The sequence below is a fragment of the Ischnura elegans genome, chromosome 13 (genome assembly GCF_921293095.1).
Source record: "Ischnura elegans chromosome 13, ioIscEleg1.1, whole genome shotgun sequence".
NCBI classification, from domain to species: Eukaryota; Metazoa; Arthropoda; class Insecta; order Odonata; family Coenagrionidae; genus Ischnura; species Ischnura elegans.
Window position 1 is genome coordinate 15,039,920 of NC_060258.1, and position 18,663 is coordinate 15,058,582.

Sequence of the window (18,663 nt, forward strand, 5' to 3'; positions counted from 1 at the left end):
GTATATTCTACGCTCCTACTTTTGACAACGACATATACTAGGCCCCCATATAGCTGGAATTTGATTAAATCAACCTATATCGGCAATTCGATTGACTGACTGACTCATTGATACAAATTCGAGCCCAAACTGTGATAGGTGTGGATATTTGGCTTATTGGACGTTAAAGTAAAAAAATATTCATCGGGAGGAAAAACCTGAAAACTTTGAAGAAGTCGATTAGTTTTCGAGATATATCGACTTGAATTAACATGGGAGCCTTATGGGACTAAAACTTTTTCACTTTTATTTTGTACTTTTAAACGTCTGAGGAACATGAAATTCCCTTGAGGAAAACAAGATTTTTGGTCAATTTTTTGGTGGTTCAATGGTTGCCATTGCGACGAAATGATATTTAGTATTTTTTTAATATTTTTTGAACGTTTTTTTATGCTTTCCTTGTGGCAACATTTTAGGAATTTATTTGACCAATTTGCAATAATCGTACGACAAATTCCTTGAAATAAAAGTTGTAGGATTTTTTGGTTGATTTTTTGGCCATCTTGGAATTTTCATGTGTCGAAACAATTCCGAGGAATAAACGATTTCGATTTTACATTGTCGTGATGGGCGAATTTTCAAACTCGAATTTCGGCCTTGAGACATGTGCCACATGAAAATTTGGAATGTCCGTGTTCGCACCCTAACGATGTACCCTACCTTCCCCGTAACCCCTTCTTTAATTCAAAATAAAATTCCGAAAAATATCCTGCACGCGAAAAATCACTGTCGCCATTTTTTGTGGAGCATACAATCTTGAATATCTTAGCAACCATTCAACCTATACGAATGAAATTTTCAGGGTAATACTTTTATCCAAAAGGTCAACTTTTGCAATGATGGCCATTTCACTCGATTGATTCACGTGCGAGTTATATCGATACCAATCTCCTTGGATACGCTTTATTCGCTAATAACTTTGTTGTTAAGCAAGCTTTGAATATGAAAGTCATATACAATACAAATACTAATGTGTTTTATCCGGAAAAAGTTAAATTAAGCGGATCGAATGATTACAGCCGAAGTTATTATCGGTCAAAGTGTGCATTCCATAGAGCCCTTTTTCTGACTTATTTATATAGTTACGGGGATATAAATTTAGATAATTTTCTAAGGCAGAAAAGGTCTATGCACATATGTAAATAATTGTGATGGGTAATGATTCCTAATGAATATATATATCGATATGAATTTATACCGATATGTCTCATTTTCTCCTTTGCTGTTGACCGTACCTGTCCGAAATTTTCTGGGTAGCGCATGATCGGTAATGTCAATTTTTAGTTATGTTATAGGCTTCATGGCAACCACGGTTTTCATTTCATATCGATTCTTTTGCGAGACGAACAAATATTTAAGGATATAATCCTTATCACAGAGGTCACAATTAGCAATGATGGATCTTCCGCTTTATCAACCAGAAAGAAAAATTATATCGAAAATCCTGAAATTCGATTTTTCCCATACGTATTTCTTATTTATAAAAGCAAGGGACTGAAACTCTTGCTGAAAGGTAAAATTAAGAAAACAAAATAAGATAAAAGTTGAAGTAAACTTATGCAGTAATTACAGTCGAATTTATAATCGATACAAGTTAGCATTCGATATATCCCTTTAGACAAATTTTTATTGTAATTGGGATGTGTCTTTTACAAAGATGTTAAAAAAACAATGTGCTATTCATAAATATAAATTATTTTGATGTGCTACGTTACCAACGTTACCTTATGTAGATATATCGATATGAAGATATATCGATAGGTTTCATTCTCTCCTATATTATTGAACTTATCTGTCCGACATTTTTAGCGTCACACCTTAATAACAATATGGTTATTCAATGAAATTTTAGTCTCCTTGCCAACCATCATTTTCATTTTATATCGATATCTATTATCAATGCAAAGTAAAGGGGAAAAACCTCAAATCATTCTCAATGCAATTCTATTTTTGAGAGATGAACGAAATTTTAATGGTATAATACTCATCACGTACCGTAGAACGGGATGAAAAGAAACATTGGGGTGAACAGAAACGAAACTTCTTTTTTTATGTATAATCTATTTCCTATATAACTATGGGTAAATATTATTAACTATTATTTTTTTTTAGATTGGTACACTTTTGGCTGAAAGTGAAATAATGGTTTGTTTGGCTGGCAGCACTGGTTCCTGTTTGTTTGTCATGTTGAATTTCACCACGTGATTCTTGTTTTTATTATCCACTTTGAACTGTCCACGTAAGTCAGAATACGAAGTGTTCTTAGAAGTAAATAGCTGTAAAAAACATAGTTTAATTATTCATATAAATGATTCAGGCTTATTTTAAGCATTAACTTTTGCAATATTATTTTAAAATTATTCATATTTTTTAAGTTAGGTTTTCAGAATTTATGGGGTGAATAGAAACAAATCATTTTTAGTGTTTTATTCACCCCGCAAGAAAAATTTTTCAAATATGACCGGTCTGATCTCACAATTTATTTATCATAATTTAATCTAGTTAAATACGGTAATTGTGTACGTATTCAATTTGTTTACTTATAGTTATGTAACTTCTTTTGTTTATGTACTGAATTAAACCATCATGTTGAGAAATAAATTTGTATTTATCTATTAAAAATACCATATTTAACTGTTTCCATTCACCCCCGATTCGTTTCAATAGATAAAAACATGAAACTCAAGTACTGTTTCTATTCACCCCCATTTGCGGGGTGAATAGAAACACCATGTTTTAATTTTTTTTCTTTAAAATCAAATAAAATTTAAAAAATTACATACTATAAACAAATAGGTCTAACAGAGACCTGTGTTGGGGCAAAAAATTGTTTATATGGAACAACTACAAATATGTAAAATTTCAAACCAAAGTTGAAAATTGTTTCTATTCACCCCGTTTTACCGGTATGTCACATTTGTGAGTGATAGGAGCTCCAAATATGTATCGATACCATCAAATATCTCCTATGGTTTTATAGGCACGTATCAATAATTTACAGATAATTTAGAGGGTCTCAATATTTCATAAATAATCGTCCATAATACAATGGGCCCCTTTCTGTATTCCTATAAAATAACGATATCTACCCCTATGAAAAAATTGTATAAACCTGTTTAAAATTTTTTTATACAATCTTATACATTGCCATGGCAATGTATAAGATTGTATAAAAATTTGAAACAGGTTTATACAATTTTTTCATAGGGGTATTTTCAGTGTGAAGTGAATGGAAATGATGCTATGATCATTTATTCACAATATCGATGAGGTTGCTATGGCAGGATGTGATTGTTGAAGCCTGGCTATCCAACTCCAATTCGCCTAATGCTGTTTTTAATTTGGTTAACGTCGCTGATCGTTTATGATAACTGTGTCCATTACCTCACGTCATTCATGGTTTAAAATGCTCTACGTAAAACCTATGAGAGCAAAAAATGGAAAATACAGGAAATGTTCTACATCTTAATAAAAGGCATTTTGGCAAAAATAAGGCATTATGGAGATTATTGCTAGGCTAACAAGTATTAGATATTTGTACAAAAAATGTAAAATATTCAAGACTAATAACACAAAAATATAAGTTTTAACTTAGACAGTAATGAACGCACACAAACATATACACATTTATGTAGAGAGTTTGGATAACATCATAGCTTTAAGATGATAACTCTAATGAGTTGAGGACACTGAAATTAAGCCCCAGACTTCAAATAGGAGTACATCCTTCTTTTAAACGACTGAAGTGATTGTGACGTCTTTATATTTATGTAGTTTAGATTATATATGGGCATTAAAAAAATACGCCGCTGCGAACGAAAGCTGCGCTGCCATGACATTAATAGAGGTGCGGCGGACACTTATGGGATAGTGTTAGAATGAATAAAATATCCCCTAGAAAGCCGTAAAACTCACCATTTTGAAGCAATTATCTTAATAATTTTCTGGGGGAGGGCACACGCACCTCCCGTATTCTATCCGAGGTTGCCCTTTTGCCGGTTGCCTTGGATGCGTCGCAATCTCCAGCATGCAAATAATAGGGTAAAGTTTCCTTCATTCAAGAAAACGAAAGGCATTCATTGCGATTCCTTACCCACCATTAGTGTATTCATAATGTACAAATTATTTGGTTTTAGAAATACCGGTTTAGACGAATGGCAATGGTCGAATTTTATCCTCATTTGAAAAAGGCCAGATTGGCGCCCATGCGATTCCACTCCGCATGACGTCACAGGGACCCAGATGCTGTACGAGTAGATAGGAGTTTTACATCTTCTGAGATTACCAATGCATGCATGAGGCACAGAGCTCAGGGAAACGTCCCTTAATAATCCTTATTGAGCCAAGCGCTAACTGCAAGCAGGGTATTCTACGCAAATGCCATTCTCGTCAGCAAGCAGCCTGCATCGTTGCGGCATTCATAGCCGCTCGCAGGTGGCCTCTCACAACAGCAGCCAGAAGTCACGCAGGCTTTTCCCAACATTCATAATAGGGTGGTTTCCTATTATTTTTAATTAATTAGTAAAGTATGTCGACTCCTTAATTGTTTGTTCATTTCGTGTAATATCTCACATATATTTCTAGAATTTCTTAACAAACGCTTTATTCTCCCAAACCTTTATTACTCCGTTTTATATCTTTCAGGACAAAATTTCAGTGTAGATTACCGATTATTAACAAACACTTCTTTTATTAACAAATACTTACATAATTTTACTGTGTATTTATTTTTAATTTCATATATTTTTCAGTTTGTTTCAAATAACTATTTCTACTTTTATCATACTTCATCATGTATCATCTGTTAATAATGTATATTTATAAGTCTGTAATTGTTGTACTACATTGTGGTAATTTTGCGATGCATATCAACTCCTGTGTACATCAAACACATCAGAAAGAAGTACAAATTAACTGCTGTAATTTAAAGTAAATAATTAAAGGAAACAACTCTTGATTTTTTTCTGCGGTCTGATAAACTTAGAACTAATAAAACAAAGTGAACAATTGAATTCAATAGGCACTGCTTTTAGAACATAGAACCATCGACTTAAGTTATTCAAAGCACTTAAATTTGTATGTAATACATTTATTACAACAAATAAATAGTAAATAATTGAAATTCTTCAAAACCAATTGTACAGCGACAATCGAGCATTGCGATTCTAGATTCAAAATCGTTTTCTGAAAAATAACACGCTTCGCGTTAGTCACTTGTGTACCTCTTTTTTTCGTCACGTGACACATGGCGCTATGCGACATCGAACAGTGGTCTGCTTGAGATAGGTCGTGCATGTGTTTCTCTTGCGTTGAAGATGCGTTGAATGCAATTGTTCAGTCTCAATTTATGGTAAGTAATATTCATATATAGTCAAGTCATCAACATATATTTTCAATCTTTTAGTATTCTATTGAATTTGTCTCGTTTCCTTTTTAAATACAAGTGTCAACCTAGTCATACACGTAGGTGTCATGAGTTATCTTTTCATCAACACATATGTGTTGCGATCTGATACTTATCGATTCCTAATATTTTAATCATTATTTAGAGTTTGGAATTTGCTGGGAAGAGATTATTCCCACTAAGATACTGCCTCCGTGAATTCAACCTAAGTTCGTATTATTCCCATTTGCGGCATGTCTAAACTTAAAACATTTTGTTGTTCTCAGATTGTGGTTTGGCCGGGCTCAAAGAAACCACGTATCCAATATTTTCGAAAGTGTTAAGTTCTTATTCTCTGAATTTTAACGCAGCATACCTCACATTTTCGGCTTGATTGTGATTTTATGTTCTGATGGTGACCGACTTGTTTTTGTGCGGGGAGAGAAAATAATGAACCGGTCGGGATTGTATTGATTGCTTGGATTGGCCAATGAGCGGCTTGGACTCCATCTTGCCGCGGCTGCCGTCATGAATTGATTCAATCATTGATTGATTGAGCGTTGTCCGGGACTCCGCAGCACCTTATATGCTCGACCTCTGCACGGTACGTGATAGTTACTCTCCGGATGACGAGACGCTGAGCCTGTTACCTGGGAAGTGCTATATGAATTTGCCTGCTGAATTTTCATCTGGTTTTATTCTTCTAAATTATCGGCATTTTCTCATTTTACGTCGCAGGAATATCCTTGGTTAACGTCGCATTGAAATCATTTGTGCTTGCGTGGTGCTAATTATTTCAGGTATGTAGCATTTTCGTTAGAGATATTTTTTGCCGAATATTTTTAAGTACGTGCGCCATCATTTATTCCGTTCTGTTCGTAATATTTTTCGTCAAATTCACCTCTACTTCTGTGCCGAAATTCGTTCTTGTGTTCGAGGTATTGATACATATGTATTCATTATATTCAGCGCCATATCTAATTTATAAATCAGCTGATCCGGATTTTTCACCTGCGTAGACATTTTCAGGGTAGTTTCCGCTAGTAGCATGGTATTAATCCTCTTGTAGTGACACCTAAATGTAATGATACTAGCGTTAAATCCCAAAGACGTATTTCAATTAACTATAGCACTTTTAAAAAATTCTATAATGTGATTTTTTTTAGGTGTATCAACAGCCTTTTTTTTATTTCAACCTTAAAATATCAATTGCGAACTCTAGAATGTATCTTGATATCTTGATCAAAGTTCAGTTTCGGCGTAATTATTTATTGGAACAATTACCTGCCTCAAAAAAGCACTTACAGCTAGGGTTAGGAGGGGGAGGTGTTCCTATAATTTTCCTAGTTGCTGCAACCTGCGATACATCATCTTGTATGATGTTGGGCACGATATTGTGGAAGTTCTTATTATTATTGAAATAAGGCGTTGCATTACTGGCTGTACAATTTCATGAACATAGGCACGCATGGAATAAAGATTCTCCCATGAAGTGTTTAAAGCCATTTTCAGTCGGCCCCACCTTTCTCGACACATCTGTGTTTTTCCCCTAGATTTCCAACCATCCCAGTTGACCCCGGAATAAAAAGAAAATCGTTGGTATCCAAAGGTTTTTAAAATTTCGTACTAACCCTTTCTACACAGCCCCCCTCTTTCACACCACAGAAGAGCAATATGCATGGCGGTACATTTCTTGCGGAATTCGTCCAACTCTACCCATGTTTATGCAGTGGATGGTATTAACATAAAGGCAACAGACGAAGTGAAGTACCTGGGAGTTAGGATAACCTCGAACCTCACATGGGGAACACCTATAAAGAATATTTGCGGCATAGCCCTGAAGAAATTAGGATTCGTCAAGCGTATTGTGGGAAGATTATCGGATGAGAAAGTAAAAGAAAGATGCTATTTCGCTCTCGTCCGACCGCACCTTGAATATGCAGCGAGCATATGGGATCCGGTGCAGAAAGACTTAATCCGCGAACTGGATAAGATACAACGGAAGGGTGCGCGTTTCGTCAAAAACCGCCACGGGCGTACAGACAGTGTTACCCAGATGTTAAGCGAATTAGGCTGGGAGCCGTTGGAGACTCGGAGGCTGCGCGCTAGGCTTAGATTGCTTGAACAATTGAGAATGGATATCTTTAAGAGCGACACATAGAACATAATATTAGAGCCACACTATATTTCCAGGTCCGATAGAAGCGATAAATTAAGAGAGATGTTTTGTCGAACGGATAGATATAGGAATTCGTTTTTCCCCCGAACCATAAAGGACTTTAATAAACGCTAGTCCCAATCTTGTTAGAGCACTTCATTTTTTTTTTAGTTGTAAACGACTGGTGTCCTGGCACCCCCTACCACACGCCTTTTAGGCAGCTTGCGGGGTATTTCGTAGATGTAGATGAACCCATGGCTCAGCTGTTGACCTTGAAAGCCTCGTACACGGCTTGCAGTAGCGGCGTTCCATCGGACGAAATCAACCTCACACCACATTCCAGCAACTCCTCTGCTGCCTTGGCCGCTGTGATGGGAGGGGTACCGCCCCTCCACCCCCTCTCCACCTCACCCTGCTGCCGCAGCCGTGGGAGGGGCATCAATCATCCCTATTCTTAAGAGGGAAGAGAGATAGGAAGAGGATGACGAACTTAAAAGCAAGAGAGACGTGGGATAACGGGGCAGAAGGATAGAGGCAAAGGAGAGGTCCCAGTAGACATGAGGTGGACGATAATATCATGAGGATCGTTTTATGGGAAAGGGGTTAGGGGGAGTGCGGAAGAATGAAAGAGAAAAGAAAGAAAGAAATAAAGGGTCGGGGATCGTGAGTTTGCGAGGGCACCAGGAGGGGGCAGGAGGTATACTGAGGAGTGGGGAGGCGAATTTCCATTGTTCCAGGCCAGCACTGTCGCCCTAATGTATGCAACTCGCGTCTGTTTAACATTTCAAAAACACTTTTGAACATTATTTTTGGTTGCCCTCCGGTGTTCACCTAGTCGCTGTTTAAAGCAATCACATGTTTGGCCAAAATATTGAACTGGCCACAACGACCACCACTTCGGCACACAAACACAGGCCCGCCCGTCTTGCATCAAACTCCACTCGTGAACAGAAGATGATAGCTGAATTGCAGGAGAAACTGTCATCATAACGACCTGGTTACACGGTACATTAACACGCACGATCTCAAGTGCGAGTTAATGTCTGTTTTGTGGACCGGAACGAAGCATTGCATGAACCAAATTAGAACAGGATCTTTTTTCTGTACAAGGGCGTACCCAGGAACATAACTGGGGGGAGGGAAGGGGGGTTAAGAATGAAGGGGGTAGATGTAATGTGGAGGAATTTAATAAATGCTTGTCCCAACCTTGTTAGAGCACTTCATTTTTTTTTAGTTGTAAATGACTGGTGTACTAACACCCACTGCCACACGCCTTTTAGGCAGCTCGCGGGGTATTATGAAGATGTAATAGAAGAAGGACACGGGGTCAACTACTCAGGAGGAGAAGATCATCTGGACGAGGACTCCATCCGGACAACCGCAGCGCGAAAGAATACAGTAAAGGCGTACGTGGTACCTTCACCCATCCTGGAACCCTTCTTTCTTCCCCCCATCCTGCGCCTCTCCCGAGACCCTAAAAACGACCCTTCTCCCCTACAGCCTTCAATATCCTCACTTCTCGTCACCCAAACCCCATCCTCCTCCTCAGCCCCTCCCTTCAAGCACCAAGATATACATAAGCTCTTTAACCTTTAACCAGTGACGTGAAATTCTTGTTACACTACCAGTGATGTGCGGTCTGGGAGACCGCAATAAATCAAAAATTCATAAAATATTGCTATGCCATTTTTATTGTTTTGTTTAATTTTTTTTAGAATGCTTAACTATTTTAAAACTTATATTAAAATTGATGCGTAGTTTTCCGCGGCGTTGTCTAGATGATGTCTCCATGTTCCTGGGTTTCACTGAGTGGATTTTCTTTGTGACAACAGTGTTGCCGGTATTCCAACCGGCGTCTTCAGGTCGACCTGAACCTGAAGACGCCGGTTGGAATGCCGGCGAAACTGTGGTCACAAAGAAAATCCACGCAGTGAAACCCAGGAACATGGAGTCATCATTTATATTAAAATTTTTACACTCCCAATACGAACCAATTTGTCATTAAAAAATTGTGATTTGAAGCAGGTTCAAAAAACTGATGCCAAAAAACACTCGAGTTACAATTATTATATTTATGTATCATTATTTTGCCAGATTCAAAAAGGGCCTTAAATGTTAAAGTTGGAAGGCTAAGTAGTTAGTAGCCATGAAATTTATCCCGCTTTTTCCTTTTCTTGATGCATTCTTAGTAAGTGACGGGCGGTCTCACAGGCCGCTAATCGAGTTCAATTGCAAATTTACAGAAATTAATAAAAATGAACGTTAAATCTTAAGAGTGGGATGTCCTTGTGATGCAAAAATATGAAGCTAACGAGAATTACACAGGTCAACAGTGGTTTTGGTGCCGGAGCTTTTAAAGCTGATTCCAAGTATAATTGGGGTGCTGAATCCAAATATGATATTAGTTTTTTCCTATCAGCTCTAGTTTTTAAGATACAGATATGTTGTTACTTACGTAAAAAAATGTTCAATATGATGATATTACATAAATGATAAAACCCACAAAATATAAAGACTTGATTTATTTATAGGAATGTTAAATCACCTACAATTGCGATAGTTTTACAATACAATTGAATACAAATAGTAACATTTTTCACTGAAATAAAACAATTTAAAGAAAAAAAAGACGTAAAAACGTCACTCAACACTACGGAAGCTCCTTTTTGTGATTTTCTTGCGTGCACTTTGTTAAAACAGTCTCGTTTTTAGGCACCAGCATTAATCTGCCATCATATATTTATCCCATCTTCCTTGGTAGCGATCTTACATTGTTTTGATTTCCTGGTGAAATCATTCGCCTTGTTTTTCACTTGTGTCGCCTAAATTTTCAGGAAAACAGTCTAAGTGACTGTGTATAGTGAACTTTTATGCTAATATTACATCCAAGTGGTTTAAAGTTAGTGAAAATATTGTTTACCAGCTCAAGATAATTCCTCTCGCTTGTGATTTCCCAGAAAAAAAATTTATTACCTCAACAAATGAAAGCCAACTGTTTTTTTTTAAATCTCATTCAATGGCTTGACAAAAGCAGTTTTGTGGCCCATCTGTGTCTGATTTGTGGCCCATAAAAACTACCAGCTTTAAGTTTTTCTATACTTATCTGCGGCATTTTTATTCTTATGTAGCCGAAGCATGGTCCATCCTTGTCAAGAACCTTTACAAATTGCTTCATTAAGCCTAGTTTAACATGAAGGGGCGGTAAGGTGATTTTCTCCCGTTCACCAAAGACTTAGCAATAATGTTTTTACCCAATAATTAAGTTTTCTCCTTTTGACCACTCCTTAATCCAGTGGTTTGTCTGTCCCTGCTAGCACAGAGGCACCAGAAACAAGGATATTTTGTGTTGCTAAATTGCTGCCCAAGAAGAAAGTTCACCAATTTTAAATCTACACAAATCACCTAGCGATGTCCCTAGTATTTTATCTTCTGTAAGGCCTATACTATTGTATCATATTCTTCTTTCATTTCAGTTGAATGAGCGATTGGTATTGAGCCAAACTTGTTAACATTGTGAAGAACACATTTTAAACTACGCTTGGAGCTATCAATGAACAAACGCCAATCACTAGCTTCATATTGCGGTAGTCCCATTCCTTTCAGAAGACCTCTAACGTCTAAACATAATGTAAGATTGTCTTCTTGAGTAAAGAGGGGTAGCAGATCCTTTTCAATTGTGGGATCAAAATTAATTTTTTGTACCTTGTTCCATTAGATTCTTTTCATGCATATTTCAGATGCTTCCTTCGGTAAGTCCAATTCTCTAACAAGTTTGCTTAGTTCATCTTGATTGATGTTGAGGATTTGTTGATACTGCCTCGTAGTCACTGTCACTATCGTCAATAAAATCAGGCTCATATTTATCCTCACATACATCTCGTAATGTCTGAAATATTAGGATCGGGATTTCTTCTGAATGGGGTACCGGGTGTCTAGCTGAAGGCAAATCTGGATATTTCCATTTGCGGCGATTGTTTCGATTAATTACCGAAACATTTACCATGCAAAAAGAACAGTCATCAATATGGTTTGTAGGTTCTCTCCAAACCATTGTCACACCAATCTTTAAACTTTTCCTTTTTCCTGCAGTTCAATACCGCTGATATTCTGTACATGTTTTACACACAACATGCGGTGCCTACTTTTTACCTTGGTCACCAAGCTGAACACCAAAATATCCTAGGCATGCACGTTTCACAAAGTCGGTAATGTTTTTCCTATTTTCTTTTAAAGTATATTCCCCACAAATGTAACAAAACACATCACAATGGTTTACACAGCTTCTTCGAATTGAGCTCACTTTTAGAGGCTACTTTACAAAAACTTTGAGAATTTGACCATTTGTTTTCGGAAATCCCCTTACTGCTTACTTACTCCCGCCTCTCCATTTTCAAAGACACACTCTCTTTTTACCCATCCCCCCTTTTTTACTCTTCTCCACTTCTCTGTGATTCTTCCCACGTGTCGTTATTCTACAGTTATGACTAGGGTCCTTTTCCACCGTGGGTTTCCCACATCCCTTAGTTGTATCTTTTCCCACTGCCTCAGCTCTGTGCGCCTTCCCCTTTCAAACCCTCCTTCTTCAAACACGCCAAATCCTCCCCAACCCCTTTCTCAAAGGTATAAAGGTGATTTTCAAAGTAAATACAGCAGAGTGATTATGAATTAGTTTATTTATAGATTGATTTAAATTTGAAAAATATTTTCTGAAATATATAAAAAATTTGAAAGAATATAATCATAAAATGCACCGTATCTAAAAAAGTAGAGCTGTTACATAAAAACGGATATCATATTTGTATTCAGCACCACTAATATTGTTAATATCAGCTCAAAAACTCCCGGCACCAAAAAAAAAGTTTTTTTTTGTTGGCCTGTGTTATAGATATTTTGAAATATTAATTTTGAAATTATTCATAATTTTAGGACTCTCAGCGGAATTTCTCTAGGAATTTCAGCGGTCTCTCAGACCGCACGTCACCGGTTAAGGGTTAAGACTCGTCACCCTTGATAATGTCGCTTGTAACGACGAAACACTCTGTGTAGTAATCAAATCAGTGGAAATATTGCAATGTCTTATTTTAATAATGCGATACATCAATTTTAGGAGACCACTTGCCCCCTGTTATCTATTCTTTAGAACTCCGTTTTTCCATTTAGTTATAAAGGGTTTTTAAGTAGAAATCTGCAATACTTCATGAGGTAATACGGGAGACAATTTTAAGCATTTATTTGTCCAGTAAACATGGGTTCACATTTCTTTGGTTACTGAGCTACGTATGGCAATTCAAACATTTTGTTGGATTCATGTTAAAATAGTTCTTGGAGTGTAGGTCAATGTCTGTTATGCAAAAAAGTTTAAGCCAACGTTCCTATTTATTTTAAATCCATCCTCAGGTAAGATATCATCTTCATCATTATAAATACATATGTTCAAAGTTAAGCCCTGAAGTAACTATTAAGTAATAAGTAACTATTGAGACGTTTGAACTTTCTATGAAAATGAAGATGTGGGTTAATTACTTACTGATATCTGGAATTTTTTTTTGAATTATTTAAGTATTTTCTCAGGTAAATATTAGTAACGACTGGAATAAATATCATATCGAAGTAAAAAATAATTTAGCACACATTAGTATTTTGATTTCTTGTGTGATGAGTTACGTAGAAAGTTATAGGATAATATATATCCCAAAACAATGCTTAGGAATAATTAATGCGCCTATCAAAAAGTCTAAAATACTTCTTTGAAGCATTTTGCTTCAAGGGTGTCTAGTAATAATGTGTTAAATGCATAATATAGAAGGCTATATCCTCAGGTTAGATATCATCTTCATCATTATAAATATGTTCAAAGTTAAGCCCTGATGATGGTTTAAAATAAACAAATACGTTGGCTTTAACTTTTTTTTGCATAACATTCATTGAACTACACTCCAAGAACTATTTTAACATGAATTAAACGAGGTCAAGATAAGGAAAATTAAATACAGTTGAACTTGTTTATAATGTCATCAACGGGACCAGAAGATTTTTAACGTTATATCCGAGTGACGTTATAAAAAAAGCAGCCTTAAATCTGATTGTGAGTGACACCACAACTTGACATTGCACAAACAAAACACAACTAACGACGTATAGAACAACTGTGAACATATGCGAGGCTCACACGGAGGTAGGTGGTGATGTGACTGATGATCTAACGTAACTAACGAAACAAACAATACAATGCAGTGTGCCTGTGTCAGTGACCTTGTAGATTGAAGGGGCGGGAAGGGATAAGGCCCAGGTATGCGGGACAGCCCCCGCTCCCTACAGACACCAATCAAACAAAAGAGTTGCATCCCGTCACCAGCTCAACATTTTGACCTGCTTTTGATGTTTCTACACTTGGTTTCTATGAACTTTGGGACATAATACAATCACACCACCACTTTTGCAACCTAAGAATCGCAAAATTTTTGACGCTATACCCGAGGGTCGCAACATTTGTTGACGATATGAACATGTTTTCGTACAATATAAAATGTTGAATTTTGGTTGGTCCTTATAAAATGTGACGTTAAACCCGAGTTGACGTTACATCCGATGCCGTCATAACCAAGTTCCACTGTAAATAATTTTGTTGGATGCAATTTGCAGTTACCATGGGAATGCCGAATAACATAATGTGCAGCGATGGAAGGGAACTGAAACTGGTGCTGATTAATAATAATAATAATAATAATTATTAATAATAATTTTTTATTCACCGAACTGGCAATATACATTGCATGGTTTCGTCACAAAATCACTATGATACAAATTACATAAATACAATAATACAAATTACATAGAATCATTTAAATAATCGCTAATATCACAATAGGCTACCTTTACCTGCTAAAAATTTACATAATTTAACTTTGAATAAGGGAAGGGGGACAGTTTTTCAATTCAGATGGAAGTTTATTAAAAATGATGGATGGAGTGTGATGAGGTCCCTTGAGAGCTAGAGATAGATGGTGACTTTTGAGGTGAACGTCACATTTTGAGCGAGTGTGGTAGTCATGCCATTCATGATTCCTTGGAAAATGCTCAGGATGCATTTTAACAAAAGTGGCACAATTCAAGATAAAAATGGAGGGAAGTGTTAATATTTTTAGGTCCAAAAAGATCAGTTTACCAGGAGTCCTCTTAAGCACTTGAACCATAGCTTTCAATGCTTGCTTCTGTAGAGAAAATAATTTTTTTGCATGGTGTGAAATTCCCCAGAACATAATACCATAAGATATATGAGCATGAACATTAGCATGGTAGATAAGTTTGAGGGTAGAAAGAGATAGAAATGGGGCCAGCCTTCTAAGCATAAAAATACCAGTGCTAACTCGATTCATGATGGCTTCAATGTGTGGTGTCCATTTAAGGTCGTCTGAAACCAGAAGACCTAAAAATTTAACACAGTTATTTTGGGTAATGGGCTCATTCATCAGATTAAGTTGGTGATTAATTATAGGTGTGACACTCTTAGGGTGGAAATCCAAGAAAACAGTTTTGTTAATGTTAATTGATAAATGGTTGGTATTGCACCACTCAGCCATCCTGGAAATTGAAGTATTGACAGAATTTACCAGATCAGAAATATTTCTAGAATGTGACAGACATGAAGTATCATCAGCATATAACACAACATCCTGTTGAGGAAACAGGTTTGGTAGGTCATTAACAAAAATAATAAACAGGAGGGCTTGTGGGCTAAACATGATTGTGCTTGAGATGCGTGTCGTTCACTTTATGCTACGGGCAAAGAGAATGGCAGCTTATTTTTACATTTTGTTTAATGAGGTTATTGCGACGAACTTCAGTTCCTGTCCATATTGCCACACTTCCATTGTTGTAGATTATCGCCTTGGTAGTTGAAATGTCTAGGATTGTTCAGAGTCGGTTGTCATTGTCGCAAACTTGATCTCAGCTTTTTGTTTTCATGTTTTTCAACCTTCCGTCGGGCGCAATGGATCTGATAGACACAGCGCAAGCATTTTTTCATTTCTCCACGACACTAGGCGGCATAGACCCTTGACGCTAACATCATTTATGTATAGACATGCTCTATGTAACCTTTTAATTTTCGCATTAATGCTGACAGATCATTGGCAAATTATTGTTCATAATTAAGCAAAATAATAGCACAATTAAGCTAGATAACAGGATTAAAAGAAAGTAAAATAGCAACAATAAAAAATATTGATCTTATAGAATTCACATGCTGAAATAAATAACATATAATAATACTTAATAGCCCAAAGATCACCTTAACCCTTTCAGTGCTGTTCAATATCCGAAAACCTTCTCCTCATATGCGGCGAAAATGTTAAAATGCATTTCGTTGGGACATGGAGCAAGTACTTCCGGGATGGGCATAGTACACCCTCCAAAGGTTTGCTAATCCAGAACCCTTTCTTCAAAGAGCTCACTCACGCTGGTCCTTATCTTGAACCCTCCGAGTAGGGGGCCTCCGTCCTGAAAAGTGACAGCTCTGACTGCAATTTGAAAATCAACCAATCAATCCGATCATCAAAAAATGATTGTTTTGCATCGCACTCCTGCCAATCAAGCAATTAAGTACGTCTTTGAACCATGTTTCTGCGATGAAAAATAACGATTTTATTAACTTTGCTAAAAATGTGGCTGCGGACCACCGGTAAATGTTAACAAAACAGGGTTCCCACTCAACCGTGAAAACCTTAAACCGTGAATAAGCCGTGAATTTCGTGTACCGTGAAAAAACCTGGAAATAGCCGTGATTTTCGTCATAAAACCTTCAAAATCTCTCAAACTTGATTGTAGAACCACGAAAGACAGATTAAAAGAAAAATTGATGCTTCGATCGTGTTGCAAGGTCGAGTCACGTGCAGATACTGTCCTCGCATTTGTCTGCACACATGTATTTGAAGCGCAATTATTAATCGGTCCGTGTGTGCCATGAGAGCACATTGACCTTAAGCCTGCGATTGGAAGACATTAATAACCCTGGCAAAAATGACCGTTAACACTCGTTTAAACTGGGATTTCTAAAACCAAATAATTTTTTATATTATGAATACACTAATGGTGGGTAACGAATCGCAAACAATGCCTTTCGTTTTCTTTGATGAAGGAAACGACTTTATTGGAGAATGCTTTCTGTGCTATGAGTAGCACGAGAATATTTTAAACCTCTCTATAAGGCACTCTTTCTTGGGGTGGAGTCACCGAGGTATTTTCGTCCCTCAGATATATTTTCAGATTAGGGGCACTATGTCCCTTACCACGGCCACTCTACTACACCCTCTATCATAGCACAAATCCACGGTCAACTAATTGCGTTACCAGTGTTTTTTCAACCAAATATTGTATTTGATTTTCAATAATTTACTCTTCTAAAGGAGGTACGAACTTTTTTTAAGCGTAATGGAATTTTAATCGGACTTCTAGTGTTATTAACAGGGATCCCACTCAACCGTGAAAACCTTGAAACCGTGAATAAGCCGTGAATTTCGTCTGCCGTGAAAAAACCTGGAAATAGCCGTGAATAAAACCTTAGAAATCTCTCCAACTTGAATGTAGAACTACGATAGACAGATTAAAAGAAATATCGATGTTTCGATCATGTTTCAAGGCCGAGTCACGTGCAGATACGGTCCACGCATTTACCTGCTCACGTGTATTCGAAGCGCAACTATTAATTGGTCCGTGTGTGCCTTGACAGCACATTGGCCTTAAGCCTGTGATTGGAAGACGTTAACCCTGGCAAAAAATCAGGCACTACTTCTTCACTTCCCTGCTCTCTCCATTTTCCCACTCACACCCTTATATCCGGACATGAATTTTACTACTTTAAGTGACGCTATAAGAGATAGCACTGTCATTGCTTGCGTTTGCATTCAAGGCATCTGTTGCGTTTGTTACATTTTTAGTTAACGTGCGGCCGATGATTGTTACGTGACCAATATTTCTGCCTTTAATGCCTTATCTAAAAACCGTGAATTTGATGACATTTAGATCGTGAAAACCTGGAAAAAAACGTGAATTTTATAATATAGTTAGAGTGGAAACCCTGCAAAATCGTTATTTCTCATAGCAGAAACACGGTTCAAAGACGTACTTGATTGCCTGATTGGCAGGAGTGCGATGCAAGCAATCGTATTTTGATGATCGCATTGATTGATAGATTTTCAAAATACAGCCAGAGCGGTCACGTTTGGGGAGGGAGGCCCCTTGCTCGGAGGGTCGAAGAGAGGGGCCAGTGAGGGTGAGCTCGTTGAGGAAAGGGTCCTGGATTAGGGGCCCTTCAAAGTGCTTCGGCAAAAGTGCTGAGTTGAGGAGACTCGGAGGCTGTGCGCTAGGCTTAGATTGCTTGAACAATTGAGAATGGATATCTTTAAGAGAGACACAGGGAACATAATATTAGAGCCACGCTTTATCTCCAGGTCCGATAGAAGCGATAAATTAAGAGATATGTTTTGCCGAACGGATAGATATGGGAATTTGTTTTTCCACCGAACCATAAAGGACTTAAATAAACGCTAGTCCCAACCTCATCAGAGCACTTAGAGCGCTGTAAATGACTGGTGTACTAACACCCCCTGCCACACGCCTTTTAGGCAGCTCGCGGGGTATTACATAGATGTAATGGAAGAAGGACACGGGGTCAACTACCCAGGCAGGTAGTTTTTTATATTTTCCTCCTTTGATTTACTCCTATTTTTCAAAAATGTCCCTATTCTTGCCCTATTTTGAAAGCTCTTGTTATACTATCCGCAAAGAGGATAGGACTTTTCTTTAATGGATTTGGTAAAAGACATTCATTCAGTGTCGCCCGAGGCTGTGAAAAATATTTTTAACTAAATTGTTATAATTGTTTAAAATAATACTATATTAACTAAACTCGCCGATTTATTAATCAAATTAATAGTTTAATGAACTTCTGTTGCGTTATAAACATTCTTTTTAACTTTAATCCATTATATTGCATTTAATTATTTAACTTTACTTTAATCCATTAAACGGAATCTACTGTATGAGTGTTTTAAATTGGAACTACGCGGATTGGAAAATGGTCTAA

General features: G+C 37.1%; 1 protein-coding gene across 2 annotated transcripts in view; it reads left to right on the forward strand.

Moving 5' to 3' along the window:
* Positions 1-5,300: 5,300 nt before the first annotated feature.
* The window catches only part of LOC124170271, a 91,808-nt gene continuing 78,445 nt past the window's right edge, over positions 5,301-18,663 (forward strand). For both annotated transcript variants that reach the window (XM_046548977.1, XM_046548978.1), the window contains exon 1: positions 5,301-5,389. The gene's annotated coding sequence lies outside the window, so the exon portion shown is untranslated. The remainder of the gene's footprint in view (positions 5,390-18,663) is intronic.